General features: G+C 45.2%; 1 protein-coding gene across 13 annotated transcripts in view; it reads left to right on the top strand.

Moving 5' to 3' along the window:
- The first annotated feature begins 9,686 nt into the window (after positions 1-9,686).
- RALGAPB (Ral GTPase activating protein non-catalytic subunit beta) overlaps positions 9,687-17,014 on the top strand; it is a 112,789-nt gene continuing 105,461 nt past the window's right edge. For 4 of the 13 annotated variants that reach the window (XM_043526616.1, XM_043526614.1, XM_043526613.1 and 1 more), the window contains exon 1: positions 9,721-9,993. The gene's annotated coding sequence lies outside the window, so the exon portion shown is untranslated. Of the gene's footprint in view, positions 9,994-11,072; positions 11,125-17,014 lie in introns of all 13 variants that reach the window. The other 9 variants (XM_037877288.2, XM_043526608.1, XM_043526607.1 and 6 more) reach the window with 7 other exon arrangements.

Here is a 17,014-nt window from a genome sequence, read left to right as displayed (position 1 = left end):
TTTCACAAAGTTTAACTGCTTAATTCCCTCCAGCATCTACAGAGTTAACTTCTTACTCTTTTCTTCTTAAATTACTTGCTTAATTTTCAAAATGACACCTTAATCAACTCAGATTTTACCATTCCAAATACTATTTCAGGGATCTGAATTTCCCATGTCTACACTTACTCCTTTCCTTACTCCTGCCACTATGCCTATTTTCCATTTTCTTTATCTGTTGCCTGCCTGCTTGTCTGGGCCTGATCCTGTTTTTTTGTTTTGTTTTGTTTTTCTTGTTGAACTGTCCCTTTCCATGGGCACAGGCTTTGTTCCACTAGCAATTTAGCAAGGAGGGTGGGCTTCTCAACTAGCCCCCACCACTCCTGGTCCCTTTCCTTAAACTTTTCTTTCAAAATTGTGAAATTGTTATACCAATAAAATAAAAACCAGCAGGATCTTATTAAAGGGAAAAAGGCAAAATACCACATTTATTGTGAATACAGAAAGAATCATAGTAAGCAGTTAGTTATAGCTATAACATTCCATTCAATCTCATATTTATTCACACATTCACACACACACACACACACACACAGGTTCTGCAATGTTGTTATCATAGTTACCAGCCTTAGAGTTGCTCATGCCAAGCCACTGGCCAGGTGGCCTGGACATGAGGAGGGAGCAGGGCCTTGTCAGATGCTCATCTGATGCTCCTGGAAGTTGCTTTGCAGAATCAGACCCCAAAGTTCTCACTTTTTAGAGTCTATTTTTATAGGAATTTCTTCCTATGCCAGTCTATGGGAATTGCTTCATCATGCTGTTGCTGAATCAACAGATAGCACATTCCTGACAGCTCCGTGCTGCTAGATGTTATCTTGTTCTTTGGTTCTCCCATTCTTGAGGCTGTTGGGTGGATTCCAGTCTGCCCTCCGGGGGTCCTCTGGTTATTTCCACTTGACGCCTTCTTCAGCCGATGGACACTGCATTCTTAGGCTGGCACCTCCCTGATCACTCATTTATTATCCACACCAAGCATCCATCCACATACATCCTCTATCTCTATTTTAATCACAATTATTAATACAACAAAAGGGCGGGGAGTCTCTGGGTGCTGTTTCTGTTGTTAGAGTATTGCTTTGAGTCTCTCTCTGTGAATTGCTTTGAGAACAGACTCTGTCTTAGAATGCACTAACACAATTAGCAGCTTGCAAGTTTCACACACAGAGGGAGAGAAACAGTACCAAAAACCAAGAGACCTCTTAATTAGTAATACCCTGGAATTTAAACTATGGGGAATCAAACTCATTTGTGATTTTAATACGGAACTTCTTTAATATGATCCAACAAAATCACCACAATATCACTCACAAAAAATACTACACTGCCCAAACTCCTGTATCCTTCAGAGTTTGATTTAACAGAGGAAGATTTGTGTAAAATTAAGATCTTATGTTTGCCCGTGCAGTGCTGGGGCTTACAAGTTCCTTTCTTCACCCTGTTGCCCATGCCAGTGCCAGGACTTATGATTTTAACCCACTCTGGGCCAGAGGGAGAAACACTAAGTCTCCCTCTGTATTGCTCGGCCTTCTACCACCAAGGGTTCATACACCAAATATAAAAACCCCTCCCAGGGGCAGAGTGAGAAACCGTAAGTTCTCCTCTTATGCTCAGTCATGCTACGGCGGAGGGTGTATGCACCTGTAGGTTTTTTTCGGTTTGGAGCGAGGATCTCTAAGTCCTCCTCCTACTGCCCGACCATACTACGACCGGGGGTATACCCAACTCCAATTATTTCCCTCCAGCAGTCTGGGCTGGAGAGTGGGATGCTAAACCTCTCTCCTATCTTTCAGCCCTGCTATGACCGAAGGTGTGTATACCTCTTAATCATATAAATTCTCAATTCATAAAATACCAACAATGAATACAATATTAACCACACCTAGTTCCCTTTTTACTGCCCGGTATCTCTATGACCAGGGTGTGTACACCTGAATGATCAATCACGTAGCAGTATTGTCAATAATTACAGTGCATATACTCTTCCCCCTTTTGCAGTTCTCCCCCAAAAATGTTATACTTATAAGAAGCACCCGGGATCTTTATAGGGAAGAACACACACACACACACACACACACACACACACACACACAGAGTCCTGCCAGTTGATGTTTATAGTTACCCGTCCAGAGTCTGGATCAATCTAGTGGCCAGCCGGATTGGTCGCAGCGGGGAGCAGGGCTCTGTCGGTCACGATCCGATGCTCCTGGAGTGTGCAAGACGAACCCAAAGTCCCATGGCCAAGAACCCTGTTCTTATAGTCTTTTTTTTCTCTGTTGAATTCTATGGATTTTGCTGTGTCAGTTTGTGACTGGTTACTTCTTAATTGGTGTATCTTTTGATGTAAACATTCCAATACACCTCTGAGAGTCATCCTGTCCTGGTTCCGATTTAATCAATTGTCCTGTCTTTAGGGGTGCCAGACTTCACCTCAGGGTCATCAATCTGCCCTTCCTTCATTATGGATGCGCGTTGATGATTCTCTGGTGTCCTTAAGTCTCTTCACTCCTTCTTCCTTGACCATCTGGCTATAACAATGGCCTTCACATCTTATCTTTTTTCCTGATGCAAACATTCTTCATTCACCCAAACAGTCTTTTATAGAAACCTTTGCGAATACAAACAGTGTCAGTTTATTTTGAATCTTCTTAAAATAGACACAATACAAGATCTTGTCTCTTACTTACTAAACCTTAAAACAAAGAAATGTATATTTAACTAGAGTGCCTAATTTGTAATACATATAGGAAACCATAGTAGACATTATAACTTATCCTAAAACAAAAGGGGTGACCATAATCAATCATAAGGATTGTGTACAGTACATCAGTACAGACACTGGCAGTCTGTCAGCAGCATTTCTACCAATGTCCCAGAGGGTCATTCCTTTCTGCTATTCAAATGGAGTGGCTGGTAAAATGGAATCAAGACATACATTAGTACCTCTATTCTTATAGTACAATTATAAAATCCTGTTCCTACATATGGGTGGATCACTCCATAATTGCTCTTTTCTGTACACCCTGTTCCCTGAAGCTCTGGTACAGGGCACTATCGGAGACAGGATTCTGAGCTAGATGAACCATAGTCTGACCCAATATGGCTGTTCTTATGTTATGTCAAGGAGCAGAACGCTTAACAGCCAGTCTTTAGTTGCCAGTGGAATCAAGTCCCTTGAAAGGCCAGAAGACTGTTAGCTGTGAAGTTTCCTCTGTTCCTGTGGTTATATGTTTGGAAAGAAACTACCATGCACAACTCTTGGTTTGCCTACACCAGAAAAACAACTCCTTGCTGATAATGGTGCAGCTGAGTTGGCACTGAACACAGGTTAGGGGCAAGTGTTGATTGAAAAGCAAAAATTAAAACCAAAATGGTGCTGAACCTGATTGGTCTAATTTTGTTGAACGTGGTTTGTTTTTGGCAAAAATGGAGCAAATGAAACCACTGCCCCAGTCCTCCTGTCTGGAAGTGAACCTGGCTGAGAATTGGATGAAAATGTTTGGTGCTTCCTGCAAAGTGTGGTAGGATTGCAAGTACCATTGTGGATAAACCGGAGTTGGTGAAATCTCCCTCACTACCACAATCAGCAGGCCAAGAGGCATGGAGCATGACGATGACTGCAGACTGTTAGTGGCATTCAGAATTTTCAGTTGTGCACAAATGTCACTTGGAAAAAGCACATTTTCTTTTGAAGAAACTTCCAGGAAGGAACTACGTGAGATCATTGATCATTTTGCTACATAATAAACTAAATTGTATAAAACTGAACATCCACCAAGTAGACTAACTGAATTATTCCTGAAATACTTGATAACATGGTCAGATCCAAGAGTGCTCTTTTGAGTGGGTATTTGCAGGGCCAGCAAAAGCTGCTTCCCAAATGAATGTTTTAACAAATTGTGAAAGAGCAGATGTGTGTCTAATTAAACATGCATCCCATATCTTAAAGACAGAGTGCAAGAATAAACACATGGCAGAGACTAGATTTGTCTGCCAAACATGTGGAGGGAGTCATAACACAAGACAAAGGTGTCCAGCACACAGGGTGGATTTTCATTCATACAACAGAAGAAACCATTTTGCAAAAGTCCGTCATTTGTAGCATAAGTGTAAAGAAATACAAAAGCAAGATACTGTACATTAATGGACATACTGATGGAAGACAAAGCTCCAAAAACAGAGTTCTTGGCTGGCTCTCTTAAGTTTACAAAGCAAGAGTTTTACAATAAGTTGTTTTGACACTGGAAAGAACTAACCAAAGGTGATTTTCAAAATAGTTCCTAGAGCTGAATACAGTGGAATCACAAACAAAGTTATTAGTGACCACCACATTTAAAACAAAACAAGCTCATCTCATGAAGTGGGCACAAAATGAGCCTCTGTGGCAAAGCTACACTGGTACATCTGTGTGAGGACAGATGCCATCTCACAGTTTGAAATAGCAGAACAGAAAGTCTCATGTTTGTTTGTGTTGAACTGTTTGCAAGTGCAGGTTGTCAGATGGGCATATAGCTTATAACAGGGCACTGAACCTTTGGGCACATGTGTGGCCATGCATGCCTGTTAGGGAACCCAGCTATTTTTAATGCTGAAAATTCTGGGAGATACAATCCAGAGGAACAGTTTGGAGCTGTAATCCTGGGACACATAACTACGATCAAGCATGTGACCTGCAGGAAATAAATATTCCTGTCCCTCCTGTAGGAGCCAGCACACGGAGACGCATAGCAAGTGGTGGGAAAGGCTCTCTGTGGAGGGCCAAGAAGAAAGGCTGAGGAAAGCTAGGAAGTACTCAAACGGGAAGGTGCAGGGTACTGTGACTGGAGCCCTGAGATGGGTGAAAGGGTGTTTATATTCTGTTAGCCATAAATTAAACCCTTCTGTCACGCTGTAGTGTCTGGAGTGGCTCACGCCCATGAGTGCCTACCTCAGGGCACACTGTTAAAAGCAGGGCAGACACCCCAGACTGGTGTGTTCTATAATAAGATTTTACCAGGTCAGTACCCTATGTGAACTCCCAATAGTCTTGTAATGGAATCACAGACGGTCCCCTTAGACTGTCCAGTCTATCTTACCACCCAGGCAAGCTGGACTATGTAATAAATGGTCACTTACACCAAAAATCACAACATATTCCAGGTTACCCCTAGTCCCAAGAGACCAGTCACTGACCCAGGTCAATTTGCATCCAGATCTCACACCAAAGAAAATGTTGGTAGCCAATTCTATACTAAACTAACTAAAGGTTTATTAGCTAAGAAAACAGAATGAGAGTTATTGAGAGGTTAAAGCAGGTAAAATACATGTACGGGGAGTCACAGTCTATAATTCCAAATGCTAACAGAAATGTAGTAATCTGCAAGTTTCCCAAAAGTCTCTCAGGGTTACCCAGAACAACTCTGGGGATCTCTGCCTTCTCATTCAGTTATTCTGCCCTGATAGAATCCAGACAGTCCAGAGATCAAGGATCTTTTCCTGAATCCACACTTATAGCTTCTTCTCACACAAAACAAGCTGACAGAGGGTCACTACCCACATGGACTCTTTCTTTGATGATGGAGAGTGTGGAATACATTTAGCATCTTTGATCTCCACTTATCACACACACTGGCTACTTGCTTTGAAATTATCACTTTCCAGTTAAAGATCTTCATTTGCGTTCCACAAGGCTTCTTTCTTGTTTGATGGGTTATTTAGTTACAGTGGGGATATACAATGTAAATGCTTGCTACTACATTATAACTGGATACAGATAAATGAAAACAAGGCATGCAGCATCCCATTGTTTTTCATGATATTTAAACACCAAATACACTCAGACATTTAACAATCACTTTGATTTACACTAATACACAAGTGAATTGGCCTAGCTTCCAGTTATGCATTTGTAAGCTTTCAGTGAGGCCTGGTGCTTTGACATGAGCTGGCAAGTGGTCTGCCAGCGTCACACCTTGGAGAAGAGGTGTGTATGTGAAAGATTTACATTGTGTTTGGCCATTAATAGAGCTGGGCCTGGAAAGAGGGGAAACTGAGGCATACTACACTGGCTGCAGGGAGGCAGGATACCTTTCCTATAGAACAGGATGAAAAGTTTGTTCTCAAAGAATCTGAGGAGTTATTTAACATACTAGTGGTGTATTAAGGATATAATGCATGTACCACAGGAAGTCCTATTAGCTCCTGAGAAATAAAACTGAACTTGACTAGATGGTAAAACTAGATGTGAGTGGGCACATTAAGACTGAATAGATTAACAGTATGGACATTGTAATAAACCCAAACAAGTTAAGGATTTATATAGATCCAGAATACTTGAGGCCATCAAACACAAACACTACCCCAGGACACCAGCTTCAGGTTTGGAAACGAGCCAAAAATTCTGGCTTCATACTTGAAGTGCTAGACTTCCCCTTCACTTCCCCTTTCGGCCCCTGTGTTTAGGTGACTTCTCTAGATTACTGCTGCATGTGAGTGAAACCAAAACAGCATATCTCACATCTCTGAGGATTTGCTGATTCAGGACAGGAGTTAACTACAATATGTGACTGTGTAACATGCAAAAAACCCCTCAAACCACACCAAATCCAACACTGGAAATTGAACAAAAGCAAGTGTCAGGGCTACAATGAGATTTGGTTATGTAGGGAGTATCCATAATTTCACGTACAGTGCTTTTATAGACATTTCACAGTGAGTATTAATGACCAGTGTGTTATTACTTTTCAGATGATGTTTTACATGACACCTTTCAAATAAAGATCACGTTGACATGGTGTGAGGTGTATTGAGCTGGTCAGGTTAGCTGAGTTTTATTGTTCATGCTGGGGGGAGCCCTTTTGCATCCGGTATTGGGGAGCTCTGAGATCACAGTGCCTAACTTTTAAGCATCTAGAAAATCACAGGGATGACACTGCTATCCACAGAGCTGAGTTAGGTGCCCAGGCGCCCTATACAATGACTGGGGAGACAGATGCACTTCAGACTGCGATCCACAAAAGTCAACGCACTAGGTGGGGAGATGCCGACCAGAGGGGTGTGTGCTATCTCACATAGATAGGAGCCTAATGCTGAGCTACAGAGACATGTCACACTGTTTGGAGCGCCTCCTGAGCATGAGTGCCAACTTCAGGACAGACTGTCAAGAAGCAGAGCAGAGTACCCAAACTGGTTTTATGTTCTATAATTCGATTTCACCTGCCCAGTGACAAGTGTGAACTCCTAAAGCACTATAACAGTTTTACCACGGAGTCAAAGACAATGCCCTTGGGCATTCCAGTCTATCTTGCCACCCAGGTAAGCTGGATTTAGTGACAGATAGTTGCTATACACCAAAGTTCACCAAATATTCTGGTAACTCTCACATCAAAGACAATGCTTGTAGTCAATCCTCTAGTTAAGGCTCTACCAAATTCACAGTCCATTTTGGTCAATTTCATGGCCATAGGATTTTTAAAATCGTAAATATCATGATTTCGGCTATTTAAATCTGAAATTTCACAGTGTTGTAATTGTAGGGGCCTCTTACTTCTGCGCTGTTGCTGATGGCGGTGCTGCCTTCAGAGCTGGGCAGCTGGAGAGCGACAGCTGCTGGCTGGGAGCCCAGCTCTGAAGGCAGAGCCGCTGCCAGCAGCACCCTCAGTCAGCAGCTGCCACTCTCTGGCTGCCCAGTTCTGAAGGCAGCAGTGCAGAAGTGAGAGTGACATGGTATGGTATTGCCATCCGTATTTCTGTGCTGCTGTTGGTGGGGCACTGTCTTCAGAGCTGGGCACCCGGTCAACAGCTACTGCTCTCCGGTCACCCAGCTCTGAAGGCAGCGCAGAAGTAAAGGTGGCAATACTGTAGCCCCCTCCTAAAATAACCTTGTGACCCCCCCCGCGCAGCTGCTTTTTCAGTCAGGATCCCCAATTTGAGAAACGCTGGTCTCCTCTGTGAAATCTGGTCTTTTGTGTGCTTTTACTCTGTACTATACAGATTTCATGGGCGGAGACCAGATTTCACAGTCCGTGAGGCGTTTTTCATGGCTGTGAATTTGGTAGGGCCCTACCTACAGTAAACCACCTAAGAATTTATTAACTAAGAAAAGAAATGAGAGAGAGTTATCACAGGGTTAAAGCAGGCATACATACACAAATGAGTTACATATTCCTGGGGGAATTCTGTACCAAAAAATTAAAAATTCTCCACACAATATTTTCAAATTCTACAAAACTCTGCATATTTTATTTGTCAAAATAACACAATATAATCACACCAGTTTCAATTATTTTTGGACATTTATTTCAAAATATCTGTCAGCAAGTATGTCTGTAACAATACAGACAACAACAAAAATTCAGGAAATGTTTTTTGACAAATAGATTCCTCACTAGGTATATTAATACAGAACTCTGAGTAATAATTCACTTAAATTACAATACAGAAACCTATTTTCTGCATCCCTCAGAAGCAGTGTAAAGGCTTGGGGGAGCCAGGGGTAATAGAGGAGCTGAGGGAGAGGGAAGTAATTGCTGGGAAGGAGCCTGGGTGTGAACTTGGAGGGTTGTTGTGTATGGGTGGGAAAAGCATGAAACAAGTTTTTTGGGGGGGGCAGGGAGGGATTGTTAGGGAGCTTTTCCCATGCAGACCCTGGCTGATCCCTAGCCTCTCCTATTCAGTCAGGCACATCTGCCCCTGTCCCAATATGTCCCTGCACTCCCATGTGTCCTTGCACCCCCTGTTCACTCCTCCACCCCCATTCAGACACCCACTCCCCCCATCTCCATGTGGCCCTGCACCCCCTCCCCCTGTCCCCATGTGTCTCTATGTGGCATGGCACTCCCTCCTCCATCCCTATGTGGCCCTGCACCTCCCTCCCTGTGTGGTTTCCTGAAAGTTAACAAGAGCAGCTATTTCTAGGATCTGCTGGTTAACCCTTCCCTCCTCACCTATAACCCTCACCATGAATCTTGGGGCGTTCTGTCCCTGCTATCATCCTTGACTTTTAAGTCTTCAGAGGCATAATATGCTCTACCACAAAAGACACATACCCAGAAATGCAGGAGTTTGAGAAACCCAAGGAATATAGAGACCACTCTGCAAATGGAAAGTGCCCCAAACAAAGAGGCCTTACAGGGGTTCAAGGTTTCAGAGTAGCAGCCGTGTTAGTCTGTATCCGTAAAAAGAAAAGGAGGACTTGTGGCACCTTAGAGACTAACAAATTTATTTGAGCATAAGGTTTCGTGAGCTACAGCTCACTTCATCAGATGCATCCAATGAAGTGAGCTGTAGCTCACGAAAGCTTATGCTGAAATAAATTTGTTAGTGTCTAAGGTGCCACAAGTCCTCCTTTTCTTTTTAGGGTTTCAAGGGTTTGTTAAGCAAATTCCTCCAAATTTGTCACAAATTACAATTAAGTTACTCCCTCAGAATGCTGCTTGAGGAAACTTAATGCATTGGGCCGTCTAGGGAGCTGAGCAGAGCATAACAGTTTGAACCCCATTGCTGGCAGGTGTGTGGGGGGGTCAAGGAAGGTTTAGGACTTAGTGTAAAGGTAATCTGTGGGGCAACATTCCAGGCCCTGTCAAAGTGCGCACTGTCCGTTTAAGAATAAGATAAAGGTGGAGAAAGCGGGTTGACAGTATAAAATGCGCAAGCGCAAACGACTATGCCAGAGACTTATTTGACAGCGAGGAAAATGTCACGCGCACGCGCACTTCCCAATAAGTGGAGCGCAGATAAGGGGGAACTTATTTCGCGAAGCACTCAGTGTGGCGTGGTGCACGCGCCCTGTGTGCCGAGAAACCGGGGTCCCCCGGGTGAGTTTTCTGGCGCTGCCGGAAGTGTCCGGAGAGAGCCGAGCTGAGCGGAGCCTCCCGTGCTGTGTCGCCGGCCTCACCCACTGCGGGCACCATGGAGCCGGGCGCCTGAGGGCGGAGCGGTGCCCTGCCCCCGACATGCCAGCCGGGCCCATCGGCGCAGGTAACTGGCCCTCCCCAGCGGGCGGGCAGCGACGGGCCCCGGGCGCCCTTGCGGGCCGGGCCGCACCGCGGCAGCTGCCCTGGGGAGGCCCGGGCCGCGGGTGGGCCGGCTCCGCCCTCGGGCTGTGGGCGCCGCGGGGGCAGCAGGGCCTGGCCGCGTAGGGGGGCTGCGGCCGGCTGCCCAGGGCGGGCCCGGCAGGTTGGGCCCGGCCTCGCCGCGGCGCCTGCGGGGTGTCGCCTCTGCCGCCCGCGCTGAGAGGTGCCAGCCCGCGGGCCGAGCCCCGGCGATGCCCGCGCCGCCCGGGAGGCGCTAGCTCCGCGGCCCGAGCGCTCCGGGCCCGGGGACCCGCCCTGCCCCGAGCGGGGACCCGCCGCAGCGGGTGACGTTCCTTCGCTCCCGGGCCCGGCTCGTCGCCGGAGGCAGCGCCGGGCAGGGCCCGTCGTGGGCTGGCCGCTGCCCGCCGGGGCGGCGGGGCAGGTCCGCCGAGACTCCGGCAAAGCAGCAGGGGCTCAGGAGCGGGTCCCTGGGGACTGGCGGCGGGTGGCGAGTCTCCGCGGCCCCTGTAGTCAGCGCAGGCAGCTGCCTACATCTCGGCCATGCTGGCAACTGCCGGCACTAGAGGTTCTGGCTTAGGCTGAAGTGATACAAGGAGAGCAAGAGGGTGGTGAACAGAGAAGTGCCCTTGGACAGAGCATGAGGCAGTGAACTAGGAAGGGGTTTGAACAGCTTATTGGGAGTCGGGGTTTAGTCTTCAACTGGTTTATAATATAAAACTGTGTTAGGGGAGTACCTTGGGATTGCCAGACACCAACTAGCCATAAGTGGCTACAAAAGAGGATCCCCTCTTTGGGTAGGCCCTGGGCCAGCACCATTTGGGAAACCCAGGTGCCCCATGACCCAAACTGCTGGGAGAACAAAGCTGGGATTTCTGCAATGATGCTTGCTCTGAATCCTGCTGTGGGAAGGGAGCTCCATCTTTTATATTAGCTCCAGACGATTAAGTGTTATAAATTTGAAAGTTTGTCTTAACTTACTGTTGAAAGAGTGAGCGAGCTTTCTCTCTCTTCTCCTGTTCACAGCTCCTTGATTGCTGCAAGTCGGAGTACAGTGTGTGGGGATGGAGAAAGGAAGGTTTCTGTTACTTTCTCCTTTCATTAGATTCCCCCGTGAATAATTTCAGTGCCTGTCTCTGTTGCTGCTGCTCAGGAAAACTATTTGCAATAGGACATTTTCATGATTCTTGATTTTTCACAGTTGATATTCAGAACTATTGGTATCAGTGAACTCTGCTGTTGTATGGCAAAATTATGAGAACGGCAGAAGCATGGAAGGTGACTGTAGACTCAGAAAGGCAGTTCTTTTTGATAGTATTAAGATAATACTAAAACTAGAGACCGAAGAAATGATGCATCTGGTTTATAAAGAACTGGGATTGGCCATAGTGCTATCTACTCATGAATGGCCAAAGTGCTAGCTAGGTACAGAAATTCAGCCTACCTACTTATAGCAAAGTGTTCATTATTGTGGCTAACCTATAAGATTTTTTTTTTTTTCTCCTTGTGAGCTTCCTTTGAAGGTTCCAGTGGACCAAGCTGAAGTGGCTCAGCTGAACTCAGCCAATCCTGTTAGAGATGAAGTGTGATCTCTAGCTGACCCACTTCAGCATTGCTCCCTCGTACATCCAGGAGACTGGGCTGGAGGAGACAAGTCATAGTCCTCGAGTTTAAGGCCAGAAGGAACCACCATAACATCTAGGGTGACCAGATGTCCCGATATTGAGCAGTTTGTCCCGTGTCCTGACCGAAGTGTGGTCGGGACTCCATTTGTCCCGATATTTTGTTTCGGGCACGGTAGCCCTTTTTGCTTAGGCGGCAGTGACAGGCAGGGGGAGTGGCTTTTCAATTGTTGTACTCACCCGGCATGTCCGGGTCTTTGGCGGCGGGTACTTCTTTCTTCGTCAGCAAGATTTATTTCCCGCTGCCAAACGTGCTGGGTGAGTGTAACAATTGAAAAGGCGCTTCCCCTGCGATGGCCCCGATATCTTGGATTCCGCATCTGGTCACCCTAATACTATCTGGTTTGACATCCTGTATAGCACAGGTCACCAACACCACCCAGCACCAGCACACTAAACCCAACAACAGAAATCAGACTGAAATACCGTGGCCCTCCGGAGACTAGACTGTTATGTGCCACAGGCAGAGAATAGGAGGGACTGATGTGCATCAATGCCTTACGACCCTGTCAATAGTTGGGAAATGGTTAAGTAAGGTATACCCAAGTAATCTTGGCAAGTGACCCGCATGCACATGCTGCAGAAGATGATGAAACCTCCAAAGTCGATGTCAGTCTGGCCTGGGGCAAAATTCCTTCCTGACCCCACGTATGGCAATCCTGTAGATCCCGAGTATGTGAGTAAGAACTGGCCAGCCAAGCACCTGAGCGAGAATGCTTGGTGCCATCTCAGAGCCCTGACCCTCCCTGTCTAATGTCCCATCTCCAGCAATGGCCATCCCTGTTGGTTCAGAGGAAGGAGATTAAAACAAACCCAGAATATACTGGGGGGAGGAGGAATCCCTTCCTGATCCCTATAGGTAACTTTTAAGAATATAAGACATAAACCAAAAGTGAGCCTCAAGGCTCTTGAGGCTTGCCCCCTACCATCAGAAGCAACCATGTCATTCAATCACACTCTTAATTGACAGAAAGATGAAGGTGGTGGGGAGAAATGTGGTGGTGTGATTTTATAAATGGGAGAGCAAAACAAGACAAAGGGTAGAATTTTCAAAACTGATTAGGCACTTAAGAATCTAAGTCCCATTAACATTCAACAAGACTTAGACCTTGTCTACGCTTTATTACATCTATTGTCTATAACAATTAGCTACATTGTTCAGGTCTGTGAAAAATTTTACGCCCTGATCGCTATAGTTAGGCCAATCTAACCCTTGGTGTAGATGTGCTAGGTTGATGGAATTCTGCTGTCGACCTAGCTGTTGCCTCTTGAAGAGGTGAATTAACTACATCAAGAGACAACCCCCTTCCATCAATGTAGGATGCACATATACTATGGCACTACAGCAGCACAGCTGTAGTGCCTTAACTGTGCAGCTGTAGTTGCTGTAGTGTAGACATACCCTTCCGCTCCTAGATGCGGAAACACCGTCTCCTGTGACAGTAAATGCAGATTCTAAAGGGGCAGATTCCAGCACATTACAGGAGTAGTTAAAGTGGAATTGAAAGGGGGTGGGAAATAAAAAAACAAGAGAAGAGACTCCCTTCTTTTGGAATAAAATGCTTCCAGAGTGTATCTTGACCTCTCCAAAAGCTTGTAGCCGGGGCCCCCAAACTTCTGACATCAGGATTTAGTCTTGCACATCTGCCAGCTGACTTTCATTCTGTATCTACTCTAGCTTCAATGTTATCACCCACCCTGAAGCTTCCCATGAAGGCTTTGCCTCTCTGTCCCAGTGGAATTCAGGCAGTTCCATATATCACAATGTTTTGCCCTCCTCTAGGGATTTTAAATTACTTGAGGATGTCAGATGGTTTTACAAACCATGTTAAATCTCCCAGCCCTCGTGTGGTGTGGTGTAGTTATGCAGTATTATCCCATTTTATGGAGACTAGACACTGCATTTGAAATGTGTGATCTTTAAAGTTCATCTCCATATTTAGGAGCCTAAATTAAGTGGTTTGATTTGGAAGTGGGGTGCCTGTAAAGTCCTCTGATGTAATTGGATATTGTAGGTGCTCAGCACCTCTGTAAACCAGGTCACTTTTTAAGAAAACTGAGTACCTTATAGATTTAGGAGCCTAGCTTGAGTTCGCCAGAGTTGAAGACTTTGGCGACAGTTGGTTGCCCAAGGCCTGTCAAAGCAGGGAATAAAACCCCAATTTTTTTTTTTTTCCCCCCCTGACCCCTGTGTGTGTGGTGTTTTTTGTTTTGTTTTTGTTTTTTGTTTTAAAGAGGCTTCTCTCACAAGAACTGCAAGAGCAAGAAATCTGTGTTTTATGCTTGCTAAAAAGCAGTTGGGAATTCTAGTTTTCAACTGACAAAACGTTAATTTCTGGTTGCAGTGGTTCCTAAGATAACAGCTACTAAAATCATGCCAGAGTTTAAATGGATGTGGAGGAAACCAGATGAAAATCCGAATGACCTGCCCTATTGAAATATGTTAATAGATCCCCAGTTTTAATAAAATTCAACAAAAATATTTTAGCTTCAAAACCTCTCAATTGCTCCACTAAACAAAGTTATTATTTGTACTTCCTCTGTAGTTCCCTGTGAAATTTAAGAGGATGTTTTTTGCTCTGTGCTTCTTCTGAGGACATAAGCACTTCCTGTTTCCAAATTTAAGAGGCTGTGAAATAGTTTAATGAAGTTAGGTGGAGAAATACGTTTCAGATGTTTTTTCTTTAACTTTGGGTGTTGTTAGCAAGTTGAACTTGAAGATAGCTGTGATTACATCACTAGGAAACTTGAATATCCTCCCAAGTTTCAAAGGGACAGGGAGCTGAAGTAAAAATACTAACTGTTGTTTTTGGACCAGTTTTAGTGGCTTGATAAAGTTAAAATTCAAGAACACATCAAAATATAAAAACAATTTAGTGTGTGTATAAATGTATGTTTTAAATCTCGTCTCTGCTAACTTGCCATGGCTATAAACTGTTTACAAATGCTTAATTGATCAGTAAACTCTTCCAGGCAGTGGTCCTAGATTGATTACCAAAAAGATATTTCCTCTCCCTGACACTTTTTTTGAGCACTATAAAATTGTCCATGTAGGTATGGAATCTGAAAATTGTGTCTTAAATCTGACAAAAGATCTTTTTCAGCATCAGAAAAAGTTCTGTTAGGCTTTTTGGATACCAAAGCACAAACCGTTTTAGAAATAGGTTTCAGAGTAGCAGCCATGTTTGTCTGTATTTGCAAAAAGAAAAGGAGTACTTGTGGCACCGTAGAGACTAACCAATTTATTTGAGCATAAGCTTTCGTGAGCTGCAGCTCACTTCATCAGATGCATTGGGGAAGGGGTGGAGTGGGGGAAGGGGTGGAGCAGAACAGGGGCTTTGGGGCGGGGCGGGGTCAGCTTTCCTGGCAGGCTCAGCCAGCTGGGGGGATTGGGCTGGCCGCTGGAGCAGCACGCAGCTGCATAGGGCACCAGGAAATTTGGTGTGGTGCCCTGTGCAGCTGCATAGTTTGCATATGGGTAAGGACAGCCCTGCCTACTGATATAATTTCCCATGTAGACAAGGCCTTGGTCCTAGACTAGTTGGCACTGTCTGCTTTCCTGACCACCACCACCTCCTCCTGCTTCTACCTGTGGTTCATCCATTTTCCCCTTCAAAGAGCTGGGTCTTGTGATCGTCCTCTTCTCTCCAAGCTTTAGGTCTCTGGCTCCTGTGCTCCCACCACTTCAAAAAAAATAAAAATTGCTTTCTTACGGAAGTGTAGGGAGGGATATCTTTCCTGCAGAATCTATGTTCTTATGCATTTGATATTGACTTAATCAGCAGTGCATCTGGCTTCTGCCTCAAACCAGGCAGCAGTTGAGTCTGGAAAATAGCAAAATAAATATCGCACTTAGGCTTTCTACAGTGCTCTTTGGGAAGACAGCATGGGGGATTGCTAACCTGAGGCTTTGCTAACTTACAAAGCTGTTCAGTGGTGAGCCCGCTCTTTGAAAAGACTAATATCCCTGCAAGCCCTGCCCTGTTTGGTACTGGTCCAAGAGTCTTTTAGGGGAAAGGTTGAGTGCAAATGTTTTGAACAAATGGGCTTTTATTACTCTTGGCTTGCAAGCCACACTTTAACGTTCACATCTTTGTTTCCTGGAAGATGGGCTAGCGCAGTGATTCTCAACCTTCCCAGGCTACTATACCCCTTTTCAGGAGTCTGATGTCAGCCCTGGGTGGCAGGGGTTCGGCTTCAGCATGAATCTTAGCTTCGTGGGGCTGCTCCTTGCTACCCCCTAATACTGGCTGTGCACTTGATTCCCCCCCCCCCCCCCCCGCCCCGGGATCGCTACCCCCGTGTTGAGAAACACTGATTTTAGTATATAGAGCAGTATAAACAAGTCACTATCTATATGAAATTTTAGTTTTGTACTGTCTTCGCTAGTGCTTTTTATGTATCCTGTAGTAAAACTTGGCCACTAGCTAGATGAGTTGACATACCCCCTGGAAGACCTCTGTGTACCTCCAGCAAGAACCACTGGATTAGTGTCTGCCTGCAATTTTTAGGGATCTTAGGACTGTAAGAAGAGCTGTGAAGTCCTGCCTCCTGTAGATCAAACTTAAACAAAACCAGACCCAAACTGTAAACCTTAATTGAAGGGAAGAGAATCTGAGGCTTTTTTTAAATGCCACTTTTGATTATTTTGTGTTGGAACTATAACTTAAAGCTTACTGACAGGTTTCAGAGTAGCAGCCGTGTTAGTCTGTATTCGCAAAAAGAAAAGGAGTACTTGTGGCACCTTAGAGACTAACCAATTTATTTGAGCAAAAGCTTTCATGAGCTACAGCTCACTTCATTGGATGCATTCAGTGGAAAATACAGTGAGGAGATTTATATACACACAGAACATGAAAAAATGGGTGTTATCGTACACACTGTAAAGAGAGTGATCACTTAAGATGAGCTAATACCAGCAGGAGAGTGGGGGGGCGGGGGAGAAAACCTCTTGTAGTGATAATCAAGGTGGGCCATTTCCAGCAGTTAACAAGAACATCTGAGGAACAGTATGGGGTGGGGGAATAAACATGGGGAAATAGTTCTACTTTGTGTATTTCCCCATGTTTATTTCCCACCTGCACCCCCCCATTGTTCCCCAGACGTTCTTGTTAACTGCTGGAAATGGCCCACCTTGATTATCACTACAAAAGGTGTCGTCCCCCCTTCCCCCCCCCCCGCCCCCGCCCCGCTCTCCTGCTGGTATTAGCTCACTCTCCTTACAGTGTGTATGATAACACCCATTGTTTCATGTTCTCTGTGTATATAAATCTCCCCACTATATTT

Source organism: Chelonia mydas, chromosome 13 (assembly GCF_015237465.2).
Source record: "Chelonia mydas isolate rCheMyd1 chromosome 13, rCheMyd1.pri.v2, whole genome shotgun sequence".
NCBI lineage: Eukaryota > Metazoa > Chordata > Testudines > Cheloniidae > Chelonia > Chelonia mydas.
The sequence above is the reverse complement of the archived record's forward strand: the minus strand, read 5'-3'. Positions and strand labels throughout refer to the sequence as shown.